The sequence below is a fragment of the Mesocricetus auratus genome, unplaced genomic scaffold (assembly GCF_017639785.1).
Source record: "Mesocricetus auratus isolate SY011 unplaced genomic scaffold, BCM_Maur_2.0 Super-Scaffold_100028, whole genome shotgun sequence".
NCBI classification, from domain to species: Eukaryota; Metazoa; Chordata; class Mammalia; order Rodentia; family Cricetidae; genus Mesocricetus; species Mesocricetus auratus.
In genome coordinates, this window is record NW_024429209.1 from 20,235,750 (window position 1) to 20,254,598 (window position 18,849).

The 18,849-nt window shown below is 48.2% G+C and overlaps 2 long non-coding RNA genes across 7 annotated transcripts in view; one reads left to right on the plus strand and one right to left on the minus strand.

Annotated features, from left to right (window-relative positions):
* The window catches only part of LOC121134426, a 20,931-nt gene extending 20,390 nt beyond the window's left edge, over window positions 1–541 (minus strand). Inside the window, exon 1 of one of the 5 annotated variants that reach the window (XR_005871500.1) lies at window positions 204–530. This is a non-coding gene — a long non-coding RNA (uncharacterized LOC121134426). Of the gene's footprint in view, window positions 1–203 lie in introns of all 5 variants that reach the window. The other 4 variants (XR_005871503.1, XR_005871502.1, XR_005871504.1 and 1 more) reach the window with 4 other exon arrangements.
* On the plus strand, window positions 462–18,038 carry LOC121134427. 2 transcript variants are annotated; one of them, XR_005871505.1, is made up of 5 exons: window positions 462–643; window positions 3,432–3,569; window positions 4,238–4,351; window positions 4,860–4,952; window positions 5,404–6,053. It is a non-coding gene; the product is annotated as an uncharacterized LOC121134427 (long non-coding RNA). The 2 variants fall into 2 exon arrangements; XR_005871506.1 differs by lacking the exons at window positions 4,860–4,952; window positions 5,404–6,053 and adding an exon at window positions 17,855–18,038 and having other exon boundaries at window positions 467–643.
* Window positions 18,039–18,849: the final 811 nt, after the last annotated feature.

Below are 18,849 nucleotides of genomic sequence, written 5' to 3' on the forward strand. Positions count from 1 at the left end.
GGAGATTTGGAGACAGGGGTGGGCGGTGGGGGGGGGCGCAACTGTGGTCGCCGTCCATTGTACACGTGTGTGACCGTCCGTTGCACACGTGGAAATTCCCAAAGAATGGATAGGAAGGAAGGGCTGTTTGGTTTTGCTGGCCCTCTCTCGCCCTGTGCCCTTTGCATCTGGGAACCTGTGAGCTGCCCCCAGCTTAAACTCACCCGCGGGTGGCTCACGGTGGGAGCTTAGCGCCTGTGGTCCGCCTCAGCCAGAAAATGGTTTTTCAAGCTCTCTGGTTCATCCTTCTTGGTCTGAGGTGTCACCTACCTAGACCTTTCTCGTGGCTTTTGCCGCATGGGAGGGCAGTCCCCTGGCACCTCCCGCTGCCCCTCTGCAGAGGACGCTGGGAGTCTGGTCACTTCCCACCTTCCCTCTTGCCACCAGTGCCCAGGGACGCTGGCTCCTGCCCTGTGGCTCACGATTCTCCGTGCCTAGCATCCTAAGTGAGTCACATGCTCACAATGGTTACCAGGACCAACGTCATGCTCCAAGAGGCCAGTCACGCTATCAACACCAGCCCTGGCTCAGAACCGGTCCGGGGTATCACGGCAGTGAGTTGACAAAGAGAGCCCAGGACTCTTCTTGGGCCTTAATAGACAGGGTGAGTGAAACACAGGCATACGCTTCCGGGTTAAAGGCCTGCCAACTCCCCATGCCCCGCCCCCCCCTGTCTGCTTGCTATCCTTTCTGTGGCCCAGGCTTCTCTAGGGCATGGGCATTGGCTATAGGGTCCTGTAACCGGTCTTAACCCCGGCGGGAGGCTGCCTTGCAGCCTCAGTTTCCTTCTCTGTCGCAGAGTGGGGTCAGACGCTGAGTGTGAGAACAGTCAGCAGGGATAGGAAAGCGCTTGCACGTGCGCGCCTTCCCTTGTTGTGACTTAGAGCGAGAAGCCTGGCATGTGACATGCTTGCCTTAGCTGGTGTCCCCATGCCCTAGTCTCCCAGCCACTGAAAGGGCAGATGGCCAACTTCCTTGCGCCCCTCCAGCCTGGGTTGGAGGGTGCACCAGGCTCCCCTTCCCGGCACGGCTGGGGAAAAGCCCCAGTGTAGACTTCTGGGGTGCGGAGGGGTCAGGGCCTCACGCGTGATTTGTAAGAGCAGAGAAAGGCACGGCACACTTGCGCTGGCCCCCGCTTCCCCAGGGTTAATGAGTGCAGGTTGGTTTTCTGAATCCTGGAAGAGAACGCTAGCAGATGCAATTAGTGCTTTTATTTACTGGTAACCTCTCCAGAGCCAGGGGCAGGTGAGGGAGGGACACAAAGAGGCATCGTGAACGTGGCTACGGGGAGGCTTTGCAGCCCAGGCTGGTTTCAGGGCCCCAAGTACACAGTCACTGCGCAGTGGGTACCTCGGTTCATGACATGCTGGGGCAGCCCCCGTCCCAGGTGGGCACCGTGTTGGGTGTGAGGACGCTGCTAAGAAAGAAAATTGAGTGTCCTTAGTCTGGCATCTCACAGTTGCAAACAGCCTGCCAGGTGGCTTCCAAGGGTGGTATGTTGGTTTGAACGACAGTGTCTCCTATGGTAGTTTGAATGTCATTGGCCCCCATAAGCTCGTAGGGAGTGGCGTATAGTCTCATTAGGAGGCGTGGCCTTGTTGGAGGAAGTGTGTCACTGTGGTGGTGAGCTTTGAGGTCTCCTATGCTCAAGACACGCCCAATGTCTCAGACCACTTCCTGTTGCCTGTGAGTCAAAAGTAAGGACTCTCAGCTCCTTCTCCAGCACCGTGTCTGCCTGCACGTGGCCCTACTCCCTGCCATGACAATAATGGACTAGACCTCTGAAACTGTGGGTCACCACCCCCCAAATAAATGCTTTCCTTTATAAGAGTTGTCATGGTCATGGTGTCTCTTCATAGCAATAGAAACCTTAATTAGGCGGGGCGTTGGTGGCACACGCCTTTAATCCCAGCACTTGGGAGTCAGAGGCAGGCGGATCTCTGTGAGTTCGAGGTCAGCCTGGTCTACAGAGCAAGGGCAGGCTCCAAAGCTACACAGAGAAACCCTGTCTTGAAAAACCAAACCAAAAAAAGAAAAGAAAAGAAACCCCAACTAAGACAGGTGGGAAGCTCAGGGTACAAACCCACGTGCAAAGGGGCAGGTGAGAGTAGCGGGCCTCACTCGGGGCTGAGGAGGCAGCCCAGGCACTGCTCAAGTGTGAGGGTCCAAGTCATCGCCAACGCACACGCAGAAAAGCCGGACACGCAGTATGGATCTGCAGTGCCGAGGATGGGAGGTGGAGACCGGGGATCCCTGGAGCTCATTGGCCAGCCAGTCTGGCTCAGGTTCAGTGAGAGACCCTGTCTCAAAAAAAATAAGGTGGAGAGCTATTGAGGAAGGCACTGATGTCCACCTCTGGCCCCAGCAGCTCTCTCTGTCTGTCTGTCTGTCTGTCTGTCTGTCTGTCTGTCTGTCTCTGTTTCTCTCTGGCTCTCTCTCTGTCTCTACACACACACACAAGGGAGATTGATTGAATGGGTCTGGTGGTCCCGAGGAGAGCAGAGGGAGAGAGTGCATGAGCCTGGTGGGCTGCTGGCCTGGGTCCCAACGATTGTGGGAGACTCTGGGAGCGCTGAAGCTGTGAAGAGGGCACAGAACTGGGTGACAGGCAGAGGAGTGGAGGGCTAGGGGGACCATTGGAGGCTCCTGTGGTCACACAGAGTATGAGAGGTCTGGACTTGGCACCAAGGAGGGAGAAACGGGCAGTGCTGAGGAGGGAGGCTTGCTCCTGCTGTACGTAAAACGCAGAGCCTGTTTCCCAAAGCAGACGGAGGTAGAAGAGTAGAGGGTGGCTGAGGGATGCTGGTGCCTTGGGACTGTCCCAAGTTAATCCACAGCCAGGATGGGGCCAGCTAGACTCAGGCAGTCAGGGTCTTGCCTAGTGTCACAGAAAATGGAAAGAGCTTTCCTCATACACTAGAGGCAGAGGCTGGAGGAGAGGTCACGGGATCAGTGGGTTGGAATCATTCTGAACTATTGAGTATGGTGATGCATTATTTATGGTTTAATAAAGCTTGCCTGAAGTCTCAGAATGCAAAGCCAGCCACACACTAGCTAGCTATAGAAGCTGGGAGGTGGCGGCACACACCTTTAATGCCAGGACTCAGGAGACAGGCAGGCGGATCTCGGTTAGTTCAAGGCCACACTGTGCTACATGAAATTGATCCAGTCCTAAAGAGAAACAGCTCACACAAAGGTGATCTCAGCACCTGGGATCCCACGCCTTCTATCCCAGGATTTGAGAATTGTGAAAGGAAGGAAGGAAGGAAGGAAGGAAAAAAGAAAGAAAGAAAGGAAGGAAGGAAGGAAGGAAGGAAGAAAGAAAGAAAGAAAGAAAGAAAGAAAGAAAGAAAGGAAGAAGCAAAGGGTCTCATGTGAGAATTTGTCTCTAGCCCCAATGAGGAGAGGAAGCAGTCTGGGACTGCAGTCTGAGTCTTGGCGGAGACAGGATTGCAGCCTGAGGTTTGGTGGCGAGAATTGCACTCTGGGGATTCATGGAGCCAGGACAGCCATTTTGGTCTGAGGTAGAGGTAAGAGCTAGTGGCTTGGCTGCTTTGCTTTTATGATCTTTCTTCTTGAAGCTTGAACCCCAATATCAGGCTCTGTGTCACACCTGGGTCCCAGTCAGTATGGCTGTGACTTGTACATGACCACCTTCTGTTTGCATCCCTTCGTATAGGCAACCCTTTTGTATGTCCTTGTCCAGATGTCCGCTCTTAATGAGGACAGTAGTCACCTCAGGTTAGGGATCCCAATGACACCGGTCTAACTCAATAGCCTCAGAGATGCTATCTCCTAACAACATCACATCCGACAGTCCTAGGGGTCAGAACCTTCATTTGAGAATTCCAGGGCAGGGCCACCTCAGTTCACAGCACTTAATGAAGGGCTGGTGGGGAGCAGGCCTCAGGCAACTTCTCTTGTCACACAGTCACACACACACAATGTCTTTGTCCAACAGAGATTGCCTATCCCATGGTAGAACCATGAGATTCTATTGTCTAGTGAAATCGTGCCCTGCTAGTTTGGGAAGGTCCACTGAGAATTTTGTTTTGTTTTGTTTTGTTTTGTTTTGTTTTGTTTTTACCAACTATGGTATCATCTCAAAATGTCGCCATTACTAAGTGACCATCTCCTCCGTCTATCTCTAGCTTGATCTTGAATTCTTAATCCTCTTGCCTCGGTCTCTCATGTGCAGGATTATAGACATGTGCCACCAGACCCAGGAACAATTCTCATATTGAAAAATGAAGCCGGCATGCAGAAATATAATATCTTCTCATTTTCTTCACAGCCGCCACCATCACTACTGGTGCGTATATCTTTCTAGATAGTTTTCTTTGAAAGAGTACACATAAATACATGAGCACGTAGGGCATGGCAGGCTGTTTTTAAAATAAAATTTAAATCTCTGTTACGGTGAGAAGTCTAGCTAATGAAAAATATGTTTCAAAACAAGCTGAGGCATTCTCCATGCTAAATATGGAGTTCCATATTTCATTTGCAATGGAAAAGTCCCTTGTTTTTTGTTTTTTTTAATACATTATTAAGAGGCCTTACAATACAAACCACATTTTCCAATTCAATAGCATACAAGGTCAGCCAAGCAAAGACAATGTAAACCAGCTTCAAATGCGCTCGCTCGGGAGCTGCATTGCAATCAGAGCCGTGGGGTGGGCTGCCGGCTTGATGCTGAACTGTTAGTCTCTCTAACCCGACCCCCTGGGCACTGGGAAGCCAGGAGAGGATGCTTCACTGGGGGGTGGCAGTGGAGTGATGTCATGTTTCCTGATTAATAAGGATATAATTTCTTAAAACAGGGGGAAAATGGGATTTTGCTGCTCTCCTTGGTTGTCCTGAACCGATTTCTGTGCAAAAAGAGACGTTGCTGGTTTCGGGGAGAGCCGGTGGGGGTGTGTATGGTGTGAGGGTGGTGTGGGGGAGGTAGGGGCAGGGCTGAAGGAGGCTGGAGAAAGAGCGTCTGCTGGGCCCTAACTTCTGCTCTGGAAGCCGCGGTCTCCAATGCCATACCACCCTCCATGCCAAAGGGAGCTAAGGCAGGGCAGCTTCTGCACCGTGATGCCCTTTCCTTACGCCCCAGTCCTTAGTCCTCCAGGCTCCCTCACATTGGTCGCCATCTTGGACATCATGTTCAGTCCACTGCTGCTCCTCCTCCTCACAGTCTGCAGAGGCCTCTCCCCTCTACTCTCCTTCCGGGAGTCTCTCTACCCATGGCTACCCGAGTGTCCTGTCACCACCACCTTTGGCTTTGGGGATCTCCAAACCCTCACGTCCTTCAGTTAATTTGTAATGACCCTGCCTGTGGCGACAGAGGGTGTAAGCAGGATTATTCTCTCTCTCCAGGATCCTTCTGTCTGTGTTTCCTACATCCCTGGACCTGACCTCCATCTCTATGGCTTCTAGAGCCCTGGGAGAGGAGGGCCAGACACTAGGAGGTGTCCCTCAGTTTCCCTGCCCTCATCGTGGTCTACTGTATCCAGAAGAGTCTGTCTCAAGAGAAACCATCCACAGTCATGCTCAGCTTCCGTTTCTCTCCTCCTGGCCTCTCATGGCCGCAGCCTCTGTGATCCCTCCACTCAGCCAACTTTCCTTACCTTGCAGGCATCACTGGAGAAAAGTCCCCAGACATGATTTGGACCATGATGACCCTGGGATAAGCTGTAGCTCCTTAGGTGGCTCCTGTCGCCTTCACTTTAGTGGCCCTTAAGCCTTACTGTCCTCACCTGTGGTGGAATAGGTTGCCGGAGCCCCTCTGTATCCACCCCATCACACGATGTCCTCCCTCAGGGCTTAGAGTGTGCAGAGTGGGGTCCCCACAGGCCATTTTCTCCCCAGATGTCATTCCTCATGCATTGTTCACCTGTTTGTTTTTTTCCTAGAACCTCTCACTGGCCTGGTAATAACTGCCAACTAGGCTAGGCTGGGGGGCCAAGAAGGCCCAGGGATCTGCCTATCTTTGCCTCCCCAGTGCTGAGGTTACAAGTAAATGCCACCATGCCTTGGTTCTGATCAAACTCAGGTCCTCATGTTTGCAAGGCAAGCATTTCACTGGCTACGTCATCTCCCTAGCCCCCACTTGATCATTCAGCAAAAGAAAATAAGTATTTTTATGTGGACCTGCCATGGTCATATCCATTCATCTGATACTAATTAAAAAAAAAACAGGTTTCTATCTTGGTCTTTAATTCAATTCCATTGATTAGCATGACTGTTTTTATGCCAATACCATATTTTTGTTTTATGACTATAGCTTTGTAGTATAACGTTAGATGAGGAATGGAGAGACTTTCTAGTTCTTTCATTGCTTAGGATTGTTTTAGCCATACTGGACTTTTTTTGTTTTTCCATATGAAGCTGAGAATTGTTCTTTCAAGATCTATGAAGAATTGCGTTGGAATTTTAATAGGAATACATTGAATCTGTAGTTTGTTTCTGGTAGGATGGCCATTTTTACTATATTGGTCCTACTAATCCATGAGCATGGGAGATTTTTCCATCTTCTAATATTTTCTCCAATCTCTTTCTTCAGAGACTTGAAGTTCTTGTCACACAGGTCTTTCATTTCCTTGGTTAGAGTTACCCCAATATATCTTATATTATTTGAGGCTATTGTGAAGGGTGTTTCTCTGATTTCTTTCTCAGCGTATTTGTTATTTGTGTGTAGGAGGGCTACTGAGTTAATTTTGTATCCAGCTATTTTGCAGAAAGTGTTTATCAACTGAAGGAGTTCCTCAGTAGAAATTTTAGGGTTACATGTATGCTATCATATCATCTGCAAATAATGAGCTTAGACATATTCCTTCCCAGTTTGTATCCCCTTGATCTCCTTCAGTCATCTTAGACATCAAGTAGTATACTGAGTAGAGACAGAGAGTGGACTTGTTCCTGATTTTAGGGTAATTGCTTTGTGTTTCTCTCCATTTAAGCTGATGTTGGCTGTGGGCCTGTTGTAAACTGCCTTTATTATGTTTAGGTGTGTCCCTTGTATTATTTACCATGAAGGGGTGTTGGATTTTGTCAAAGGCCTTTTCTTCATATAATAAGATGATCATGTTTTTTTTTCTTTCAGTTTGTTTATATGGTTGATTGCATGTATTGATTTTCATGTATTAAACCATCCCTGAATCTCTAGAATGAAGCCTACTTGATCATGGTGGACGATATTTTTTATGTGTTCTTGATTAGGTTTGCAAGTATTTTATTGAGTACTTTTGATCTATGTTCATAAGTAAAACAGGTCTTTATTTTTTCATTCTTCATTGGATCTTTGTGTAGTTTGGATATCAGGGTAACTGTGGCCTTATAGAAGGAGTTGGACAGTGTTCTTTCTGTTTCTATTTTGTGGATTAATTTGAGGAGTGTTGGTGTTAACTCTTCTTTAAAAGTTTAGTAGAATTGTGCACTAAAGCCAATTGGCCCTGGGCTTTTATTGGTTGGGAGACTTTTCTCCCAAACAAACAGACTGCCTCTATTTCACCAGGGGTTGTTTAAATTGCTTACCTGATCGTGATTTACTTTGGTAAGTGGTGGCTATCGAGAAAATTATCTATTTATTTTAGATTTTCCAATTTTATAGAGTACAGGTTTTTAAAGTATGTTCATTCTTATGAGTCTCTGGATTTCCTTGGCATGTGTTGTGAGTTTTTATTTTTATTTTGTTAATTTGGATATTCTTTCTCTGCCTTTTAGTTAATTTGGATAAGGGTTTGTTGATTTTATTGATTTTCTCAAGGAACCAACTCCTTTCATTGGTTCTTCATATTATTCTCTTTTACTGTCTTATTGAGTTCAGCCCTGCAGTAGATGATTTCTTGCTGTTTACTCCTTTTGGATGTTACTTCTCCCTTATATTCTAGATCTTTCAGCTGCTAACATGCTCCATTTTTTTTTAATGTAGGCACTTAGTGCTATGGTCTTGTGTCTTAGCACAGCTTTCATTGTGTCCCTTAAGTTTAGTATGTTGTGTCTTCATTTCCATTGCATTCTAGAAAGTCTTTCATTGTTTCTTTATTTCTGTCTTGACCCATTTTTCATTCAGTAGAAAGTTGTTCAGCTTCCATGACTTTGTAAGCTTTCTGCTGTCTCTGTTGTTGTTTAGATCCAGCTTTAGTGGCTCTGTGGTGCCATGGATAGCACATTGGACTTCTGGTGACGAGATCCAGCTTTCATCCATGGTGGTCAGATAGGATGAGGGAGTTGTTTCAGTTTTCTTGCATTTGTCGAGACTTGCTTTATGTCCAAGCATGTTGTCAGTTATGGAGAAAATTCCATGAATCACAGAGAAGAATACAGCTGGGCATTGGTGGCACATGCCTTTAATCCCAGCACTCGGGAGGCAGAGGCAGGCAGATCTCTGTGAGTTCAAGGTCAGCCCGGTCTACAAAGCAAGTTCCAGGACAGCCTCCAAAACAATACAGAGAGACCCTGTCTCAAAAAAACAAAAACAAACAAAAAACACAGAGAGGAATACATATTCTTTGTGTTTGGGTGAATTTTTCTATAAATATCTGTTAGATCCATTTGGTTTATAATGTCAGCTAGCTCCAGCATTTTCTGTTTAGCTTTTGTCTAGATGACCTGTCTGTTGTTGAGAGTGGTGTATTGAAGTCTCCCACTATCAGTGCATGAGGGTCAATGTTTCTTTTTATAAAAATGGATGCCCTTGTGTTTGGGGCATTAGATGCTAAAAACTGACATATCATCTTAGTGGAGTTTTCCTTTGATGAGTAGGTAGTGTTCTTTAGACATAAACATACACACACCTATGAACACCTGATTTTTAATAAGGAAGTCAGAAATACATACTGGAAAAAAACCCAAGCATCTTCAACAAATGGTGCTTGTCAAACTGTATGGTTGCTGTGTGTAGAAGAATGCAAATAGATCCATATTCAACTACAGATGAATCAAAGACCTCAACTTAAAACTAGGTACACTGAACCTGATAGAAAAGAAAGTGAGGAACAGCCATGAATGCATTGCCACGGAGGAAGGCTCTCTGAACAGAACACTATTGACATAAGCACTAAGATTAACCATTAGTAAGTGGGACCACATGAAACCGAAAAGCTTCTGCATGGCAAAGGACACTGTCATTTGAACAAAGCCGCAGCCTAAAAAATAGGAAACTTTTTTTAAAAAATGAAATCCACATTCAAAAGAGGGTCACTTATTCAAAATATACGAAGAACTCAAGAAACTGTAGATCAAAAAAACTTAAATAACCCAATTTTAAAATGGTGGTACAGATCTAAACAGAGAATTATTCTCAACAGAGGAAACTCACATGGCTGAGGAACACTTAGAGAAATATTCGTTATCCTTAGTCATCAGAGAAATGCCAATCAGAACTACTTTGAGATTCCATCTCACACCCACCAGAATGGCTAAGATCAGTAACACAGGTGGCAGTCGTGCTGGAGAGGATGTGGCTCATGGGGAGCACTCCTCCACTGCTGATGGGAATGCAAACTTGTACAGTCACTGTGGGAAGCATTATGGAGGTCCCTCAGAAATATGGGACTTGATCTGCCGCAGGACCCAGCCGTACCCCTCTCAGACATACACCCTACAGACTCTTTGCCCTACTGCAAGGACACGTGCTCAGCCATGGCCATTGGTGTTCCAGTCTCAATAGCCTGGAACTGGAAACAGCCAAGATGTCCCTTGACAGAAGAACGTATAAAGAAAAGGTGGTGCATTTACACAGTGGAGTATTACTCAGATCTTTGAAAAAAAATGACATAATGAAATTTGCAGGCAAATGGATAGAACTAGGAAAAAAATCATCCTGAGTGAGGTAACCCAGAAAGATAAATATGGTGTATATTCACTTATATCTGGATATTATCCATTAAATAAATGATAACCAAGCTCCAGTCTGTAGCTCCAGAGAGGTTGGTCATATAGGAAGGGACTGGGGGGGTCTCCTGAGAGGGGAAAATAGATTTTATGGGTAGACTGGAGTGGGGGTGTGGAGGAGAATCAGGGAAAAATATTAGAGTTGAAGGACATTTTAGGGATGATATGGAAACTAGTGCAGGGGAAACTCCTGTAATATAAGAAGGCGATCCCAATGAAGTGTCTAAATAATAGAGGAAATGGAGTCCCTATTGGCCATCTCTTGTCACCAAATGGAGCTTCCAGTTCCTGTTGAGATGCTGGTCAAAAGGATCCCATGGAAATCTCCAAACAGCCCAGGCTGTTGCCAAGACAAACTGAGTGCAAGGCCCCATTGCTGAAGATAACACCCACACAACTCACTGGACATAGAGAGGCTAAACTGGTCCCTACCTAGAACCTCACCCTCGGGTCCTAGCGTCTACGGCACGGAAAGGTACTCTGAAGGCTACCCAAAGAGAAACAAAAACATCAACCCAACCTTTGGTCTACAAGTGTCCTTCCTGAAAACATGCTAGGACAATAAGGACACAAATCTTGTGGGAGTAATCCACTGCGGCGGCGATGTGAAAGAAAACGGTCCCCAGAGGGAGCGGCACTATTAGGAGGTGGGGCTTTGTTGGAGGAGGTGTGGCCTTGCTGGAGGAAGTGCATCACTGTGGGGGTGGGCTTGGAGCTCTCCTGAGCTCAACCTGTGCTCTGTGTGACACACAGTTGCTTCTGCGGCCCGCAGATAAAGATGATGTAGGGCTCTCAGCTCCTTCTCCAGCACCCAATCTGCCTGCACGCCACCGTGTCCTGTCATGATGGCCATGGGCTACACTCCTGAAACTGTAAGCCAGCCCCAGTTAAATGTTTTCCTTTGTAAGAGTTGTGGTGGCCATGGTGTCTCTTCACAGCAGCAGAAACCTTAACAAGACACCAACTGACGTCTGATTTGACTTAAGGCAATGAGATGGGACCCATATCTGATGCTGCTTGGTTGACCAAGAGCCCAGAGTCTAAATATCCCTTCGATCTAGGGTGAAACCAAATACCACCGGTCTTAAAACAAAACAACAGAATGACCTGTAATGGCGTTCTGCCGTACTCACAGATCAGAGCCTTGCTCAGCCATCGTCAGAGAAGCTTCCTCCTGCAGCAGACGGGAACAAATGCAGAGACCACAGCCAGATATTACAGAGAGAGAGAGACAGACAGACAGACAGACAGACAGACAGACCTTGGAATATACAACTCTAAATAGAATGTCTCCATCAAATCCCTCCCCTCAGAGCTCAGGGAACCCTGAGGAAAAGAAGCAGAAGGAGTGGGGGAGACAGAGGGGATGGAGGACACCAGGAGAACAAGATACTCGGCATATATACATACATACATATAGTATATACATATATGTGTGTATATACTACATATATACACACATAACACATGTATTATATATGTATATACTATATATATAGCTGTATATAATATATATTATAGCTTTCAGTTATTACACATACACACACACACACACAGTAGCTTTCAGTTTAGCACTTTCATGGAACGCCCAAATGTGTAAAACCAGTGGTGTCTGGTGCTTAGGCCTTCTCTCTCTTTTTGAACGTTTTATGTTTTACTTTGTGCGCATTGGTGTTGGTCTGCATGCATGTCTGTGTGAGGGAGTTGGATCCGCTTGAGTTAAAGACAAGTGTGAGCCGCCGTGTGGGTGCTGGGAATTGAACGAGGGCCATCAGGAAGACAGTCAATGCTCTTAACCACTGAGTCATCTCTCCAGCCCCACTGTGCCTTCTCTGGGGGATCTTTTATTTTTCTGTTGGCTTGGCTTGTCCAACTCTGATGTGATGATTTTCATCCTGTCTTATTTTATTATGTTTTGTTGTTATCTCTTAGAAGCCTGTTCTTTTCTCATGAGAGACAGAAAGGGAGCAGATCTGGACGGGAGAGGAGGTGGGGAGAAAGTGGGAAGAGTAGAGGGAGGGGAAATTGTACTCAGGTTATGCTGTATGGGAAAAGGATCTGTGCTTATTAAGGGGGAGGGAGCCTGGAATAGTGAAGCATGCATTTTTCTAGTACAAGTCCCTGGGTTCAGTCCTGACACCCACCTGGAGAATCACAACAGTGTGTGACTCCAATTCCAGGGGATCTGACTCCCTCTTCTAATGTCTGTAGGCACCAGGCATGCATGTGGTGTGCAGACTTGCATGCTGGCAAAATACTCATATGCATAGAATCAACCTAACCTAAAAACAAAATAAGACAACCTCGTTTAATATTAGTAGAAGTGGCTCCTAAACACACACACACACACACACACACACACACACACTGTGGTACACACATCTCACACACATACACACTGTGGTACACACACACATCACACACACACACACACACACTTTGCACTTACCTTTGAACATCCCATGACAACATTTAGTCCCAAACTTTCTTTCTGAAGTTTACTAGCAACCTGAGGCTTGTCCCTCTAATGGGAGGTTTTCACCTTCTCTGACATTCTGGGGGTCACCTTCATTGACTCTCAGAAGAGGTAGACGGAAATGCCGAGTACCGTGGGACTCCACAAAGCCGTGATGATCAACCTGGGGTCCCCTCTTGGGAGACAGGTCACTGGGTGTGTCTGTCGGAGCATTATCTTCATCACATTGATTGAATGGGAGGACTCACCCACTATGGGTGGCACCCTTCCCCGTGCTGAGGTCCTGGTCTGCATAAAAGCAGAGAGTAAGCTGAGAGCCGACACCCATCTCTTGCCGCTTCCTGACTGTAGACAAATGTGACCAATTGCTTGAAGCTCCTGTGGCCTTGACTTCCCTGTGGCCAAGCAGCATCCCTAACTTACGCTGTGAGGCAAAGCCAACCCTCCCCTCCTTCCTTAAGTTGCTTTTGTGAGGGTATTTTATCTCAGCAACAGAAAAGTAACTAAGACAGAGACCCAGTAAATGTAAACCATGCTTGTGGTCAAAGTCCAGGCATTCTTGCATATGAGCAGGAGGCTTCAGTCTCAGGGGTGGCAGGTTACTGGGGGTGGGGGGGGAGAAGGAGGCTGGCAGGTTCGCATGAAAGCTGATGGGTTCAACAGTAGACTTCAGTTTCCACCCGTCCAGCAGATACTACAAGCTACCAAAGACACATGGTAAGACAGCCTCAACTGTCGATGCCAAAGAAGAAGCCATTCTGTTTGCGGTGGTCACTAGTGGTTCCAAGTTAAACACATCACGTCTTGCTCCATATTTGCACACGCTTGGTGGGAGTGAGTGGGGCTGGGTGTGAGCTATTACTTTTCACTTCTCTTCCTGTGTAATTCAGGATTGAGGCTTTGGAGGAAAGCTTAGATATGTATTTTTTGTCTTTGTGTGTGTATGATGTGTGCATTTGTATGTGTATGTATGATGTGTGTGTTGTGTGTGTGCATGTTCATACACAAAAACTCAAGTCGCACTCATGCCATGGTGTCTGTGTGGAGGTCAGAGGGCGATATCAGCTGTTGGTCCTTGCCTTTCATTTTGTTTGAGATAGGATCTCTTTCTTGCCATGACACATCCCAGGATGGCTGGTCTGTGAACTCCCATAGACACCGAGATACTGTCTATGACCAGCCAGGTGCCATTTTTAGTGATGGTTAATATGATGGTCACCTTCACAGGATCTAAAGTCACCTAGGAGACAGGGCTTTCGACATGCCTGTGAGGGATATTCTAGATTAGATAAACTGTGGTTGGAAAGCCATCCTTAACTGGGCAGGACCATTCTTAACGTCTGACTGGTGTTCTGGATTGGATTAAAAAGGGGAAGTAGGAGGAGCTCCAATCTGTCTAAGACCTGGCTGGTTCTGAAGAAATAATCCAAACAGCAAACCACACTGAGCAGCTGTGAAGTGACACATGTAACCGTAAGGACGCCCCAGAGCAAAGGCCAGACCCAGGGACACCTCTGCGAGCCTGCAGAATGCTTGAGAACCCCTTGGAAACCTTGGTAGACATCAGAGACCCTGGGGCACCACAGAGCAGAGACAGCATTTCACTGCCACCCAGGAAGTCTGAAAGAGATGGGAAGCTGAGATCCGGGGGGGGCCTCTACTCTGTGACTCCAGTGCAAGGAGCAACAGGTGAGAGAGCCGTCCCTGAGAAGCAGAGCTGCACATTGCTTGACCCCTTGCAGATGAAAGACCTGAGGGCAAACAGAATCAACGCGCTCAAGAGCAGAGTACCAACGCTGTGAATGTCAAAGAAACAACCCCAAGTAGAAGGCCCAGCCATCACTCATCTGGAGCCTCTGAGCTCCAGATACCCAAAGAAAACCAGTCAGTGGAGGACACCTACGGTCTTCGGTTGGCAAATCAGCAGAACAAAAGAGATAGGGAGAGAAGGATGGTCGCAAGGACCCCTCCCCACAGAGACTGGGCTGCAGAATCGAGATGATGGGGCCATCAAGTCTACATCCAGTGGCAAATGCAATGGGAAAGTGCATGAGGCCAGGAAGACAGAGTCAGATCTCCGTGCCTCACGGAGCAGAGGAACAAACAGGCGAGAAAGGCGTGGAGATCCCAGCGAAGGCTCAGAAAGAAAGACGTGTCCCTGGAGATTCAGATGCCAGCTGTCCAAGATCCAGAGGCTCGACGACCCTCTGGACAGTAAGATGACAGTAAGTCAGGGTGCCGAGAAAGATGCAGGAAATTCAAAGAAGAATCAAGGCGTTGTCTAAACCAAGGCATTAGCAGCAAGAAGCCACTGGGGCAGTGGAGATATTCAGTAAAGACGCTAAGAGAGGGAGAAATGAATTAGAGATAAATTCTAGTGTGATTTTCACTGTAGGTGTAAAAGTAATCCTGTAAATAATGGGATCATTATTTATAGAGTTGATGGGATCAGTGTTTAAGGGAAGAAAGCTTAGAGTTACCTGGCTATAGTGTCTTCAAAAGTCTGTGTCTAAATCATGAAGGGGTAATAGCAAAAGTGTAGCCCTTCTCTGTTGTACAAGATACAAGAAAGCCCTAAAGTAGTTTACTGATGGGGAGGGAGAGAGGGGGAGGGGGAAGCGGAGGGGGAGGGGGAAGGGGGAAGCGGAGGGGGAGGGGGAGGGAAGGAGGGATGGAGGAAGAGAGGAAGAGGGAGAGAGAGAGAGGGAGGGAGAAGGAGGGAGGGAGGGAGGGAGAGAGAGAGGGAGGGAGAAGGAGGGAGGGAGGGAGGGAGGGAGAGAGAGAGAGAGAGAGAGAGGGAGAGAGAAGGAGGGAGGGAGGGAGGGAGGGAGGGAGGGAGAGAGAGAGAGAGAGAGAGAGAGAGAGAGCTTCTTGACTGCAGGTGTGTGGTGGTTGTCTGCTGCTCTCCCAGCCAACAGCATCTCCTATTATTCAGTTCTGGCTCGGCTGTGACCTTTTTAGGGAACGTTTTTTTTAACCTCCCAGCCCTAGCTAGGAGCCCTTATACCCATCCTGTCTGGTGCTCACCACTCTTGGGATTCCGTCCTCCTTGACTGTCATTTGCCTGATTGGGTCCTCCACTTCACCCCAGCCGTAGCACCTACACAGGCAGGCACCCGGCGTACGCTCACTGGCTCGACTGATTGGGCGCCACTCAGCTAGATGATTTTTTTCCTTTTAAACTTTTTTATTTTTAATTATGTGTTTGTGCTTGCATGAAGGTGTACGCCCTTGAGTGCCGGAGGCTGGAGGAATGGGATCCCCCCGGGGCTGGGTTTATGGGTGGTTGTTTCACGAGGGCCCTGGAAACAGAGCTCTGAAGAGCATAGCGCTCTCTTAGCTGCTGAGCCATCATCTCTCCAGCCCCGACAATTAGCGTAATAGCCGCCCACATCCCCATTGAACAGACGAGGACCCTGGTGATGGAGACTCTCGTTGTGAGTCAGAGACAATCGAGGAGATGGGAAAGGCTGGGTGTGGCTGTATAATGTGAGGTGCATGGCTCATTAGGGAGCTGCAGAGCTCTGAAGGACACTCAGTAAACCAGCGTGGGAGGAAATCTGGGCTCGGTGGTACTGGCTGACAGCAGGCCACTGCTCACTCTTCTCTGGGTTTGGAGCCTCTGGGAAAGGCTTCACTCTGCAGTGTGGCTCCGTGGTCACCTGGATTTTAGACTGAGTACTAAGTACACGATCTATTGTCCCGTCAGATTCCAGTGTCCCAAGGCCACAGCTGTCACCATTCCCAATTCACTGATGGAGACACAGGTCTAGGGAAGCTGAAGGGTTCTGCTGAAGACAGCGAAGAAGGCAAGAAAGTCATAGCAGGACCCAGGTCAACGTTCAAAATTGGTACAAAGGCAGATGCCATAGTGGGTACCAGTGTGCCTCCACCAGCTGTCCCAGGGCCCACCAGAACCACTGGTCACCCCTCCACCAGCTGTCCCAGGACCCACCAGAACCACTGGTCACCCCTCCACCAGCTGTCCCAGGGCCCACCAGAACCACTGGTCACCCCTCCACCAGCTGTCCCAGGGCCCACCAGAACCACTGGTCACCCCTCCACCAGCTGTCCCAGGGCCCACCAGAACCACTGGTCACCCCTCCACCAACTGTCCCAGGGCCCACCAGAACCACTGGTCACCCCTCCACCAGCTGTCCCAGGACCCACCAGAACCATTGGTCACCCCTCCACCAACAGGTCTACATTCCCTCTTCTCCACGTGACACTTCCATTGCCTTTGCCCCTCTGGACATCTCATTTTCCAGACGTGGCTTCCTGTCTCAGAGTCTTTTGCAAACAGGGTGGGGTCAGGGCTGAACTTTGCACAAAGGACTCGGGTCAGGAACGAAGCGACCCAACTGCCCAGGCCAACTTATAGCTGTCCTTTGTGCCCATTTTAGAATTTCACTGCTCCCCTAGAGTCCCCCCAGCTCTCAGCTCAGAAGCTCTCGAGTTCAAGTTGGTTTTAATAGCCTCCCTCCCCTTTGTATTGGGCTATTGATCTTCATTTTGCAGACTGACTTTGGCGGTGAACCACTGTGTCTTGGAAGGGCTTGTCAGGGGCTCATTTAGTCTTACAGCTTTCATTAGCACAGCTAACGTCCTGCGTGTCGCACACATATTTCTTCATGTGTAGCCACTCTCTGGTTTGCTATCCAGATGGCTTTAAAATCAAGGAAGCTGCTGTGTTTGCCTCGAGCTGGTTATTTTGAATTTCAAGATTGCAGCCTCGGTCAGAAGATAAGTGAAACAGCTGGCCGGGTTGATTCGCCTGCGACTTGCCAAGTACAAAATGAAGTCTCTGTTGATAATTTCCTTTGTTTTAAATAATTAGCACAATTACCAATTTCTATTCCCCTTGGGATGCCGCAGAAGTGTATTTAAGTTAATTTCCACCCCCGGTTTGTGTGTGTGTGTGTGTGTGTGTGTGTGTGTGTGTGTGCTCCTGTCTGCAGTGTGTATGTGTGGAAGCCAAAGGTTGACATCCATCTTCTTCAATCACTCTCCATCTTACTCTTTGAGACTCATCTCTTACCGACCTAGGGCTCACTGGTTTGGCAAGACTGGTCACCAGGCTTCAAGGGGCCTCCTGTAGCTACCTCTGCAGAGCTGGGGCCAGATAAGTGCCACCGTGCCCGGGTTAGAACTCAAGCCCTCAGGTTTGCGTGACACAGCCATCTCCTCAGACCCCTTCCCAGTTTTGAAATTGCTCTCATCAGAGTTCACTCATTAGGGGGTAGCTATGGTTTTTTTTTAAATTGGTTAATCTGTATCTAAATGTCATCTCAAAATAGAGAGCTCTAGACCTAAATTAGATAAAAAAAAAATACAAAAGTGAACCCCCCCAACCCTTCCAAAAACAAAACAAAACAAAAAACCAACCTGAGGCAGTGGTTTTTTATTACCCACCTCAAGCAAAAATTGTTTGAATAAGGAGATTTTTTTTTTAACCAGGAATTGCTGTGGAGGGAATTGGTCCCAGCAGCTAGAGGGCTGGTCTGGAACGTGTCTGGCATCATGTGTACCATAGCCTGATGCCTGTCATCCTCTGGCGAAGACATTTTCAAATACAGACCAAGGGAGAACAAATGGGGAAAATCAGCGTCCCGATTAGCAGCCACCCAGGCTCTGCTGTTTTTCTTGGGTCCCTGCTGTGCCCTTGATTTCCTGATTGCTCAGAGCGACAATAACAAAATCCTGTGCTTCCTGTGAAAACCAAGCCGATTGGGTTGAACTAGTCAGACCTAGCAGGGGCTGTTTTGCCCCCAGAAGACACCTAGCAATGTCAGGGGACATTTCCAGAATTTTGTGAGTTGGAGGGAAGGGTGGGGAGGGGGCCAGCAATGCTGCAAGCAGTCGCCAGGCACTGGACAGCCCCTTCTCCAACAAAGAGACGTGTTCCAAGCGTCAACAGAAACCTTGGGTGTGTGTGGGGGTGTGGACATGTGTGATTGCTTGTGTGATCTGAACTCCCTCAGCAGAGGGGTGCAGAGGACGGACGCAAAGGACCTCTCCGTCTGGTGACGGGGCCAATGCGGAGAGGACTTTGACTGAAAAGCACTGTGGAGAACATAACGCTGGGCTTAGGCCTAGCACCAGGAGCCTTGAAGCCTGGGCTGTGTAGAATCTCTACCCTCTTCACCTCAGGGCCTGACCCAAGGGCTGCCCTGCTGTAGAGTAGACCCCTGCCAGCTGCCCCACTGGGCAATCTTCTCTCTTGTGGAGTTGGATTTGCCGTGGTGAGAGGTCATGAGGAACGAAGGAACGAGCCTCCCCATGAGCAAGCCTCGGTGCAGTGATTTTATTGGCATGGCGAGAAACTCGACGCTTACCGACGATAACAGCCCCACAGTGGAGCTGAGACTGTAGGTTTCTAGGGTCATGTGTCCCTTAACTCCGGTCTGCCCAGAGCCCTGGGAAGAGAGTCACAGGAGATGGTCAGTGCCCAC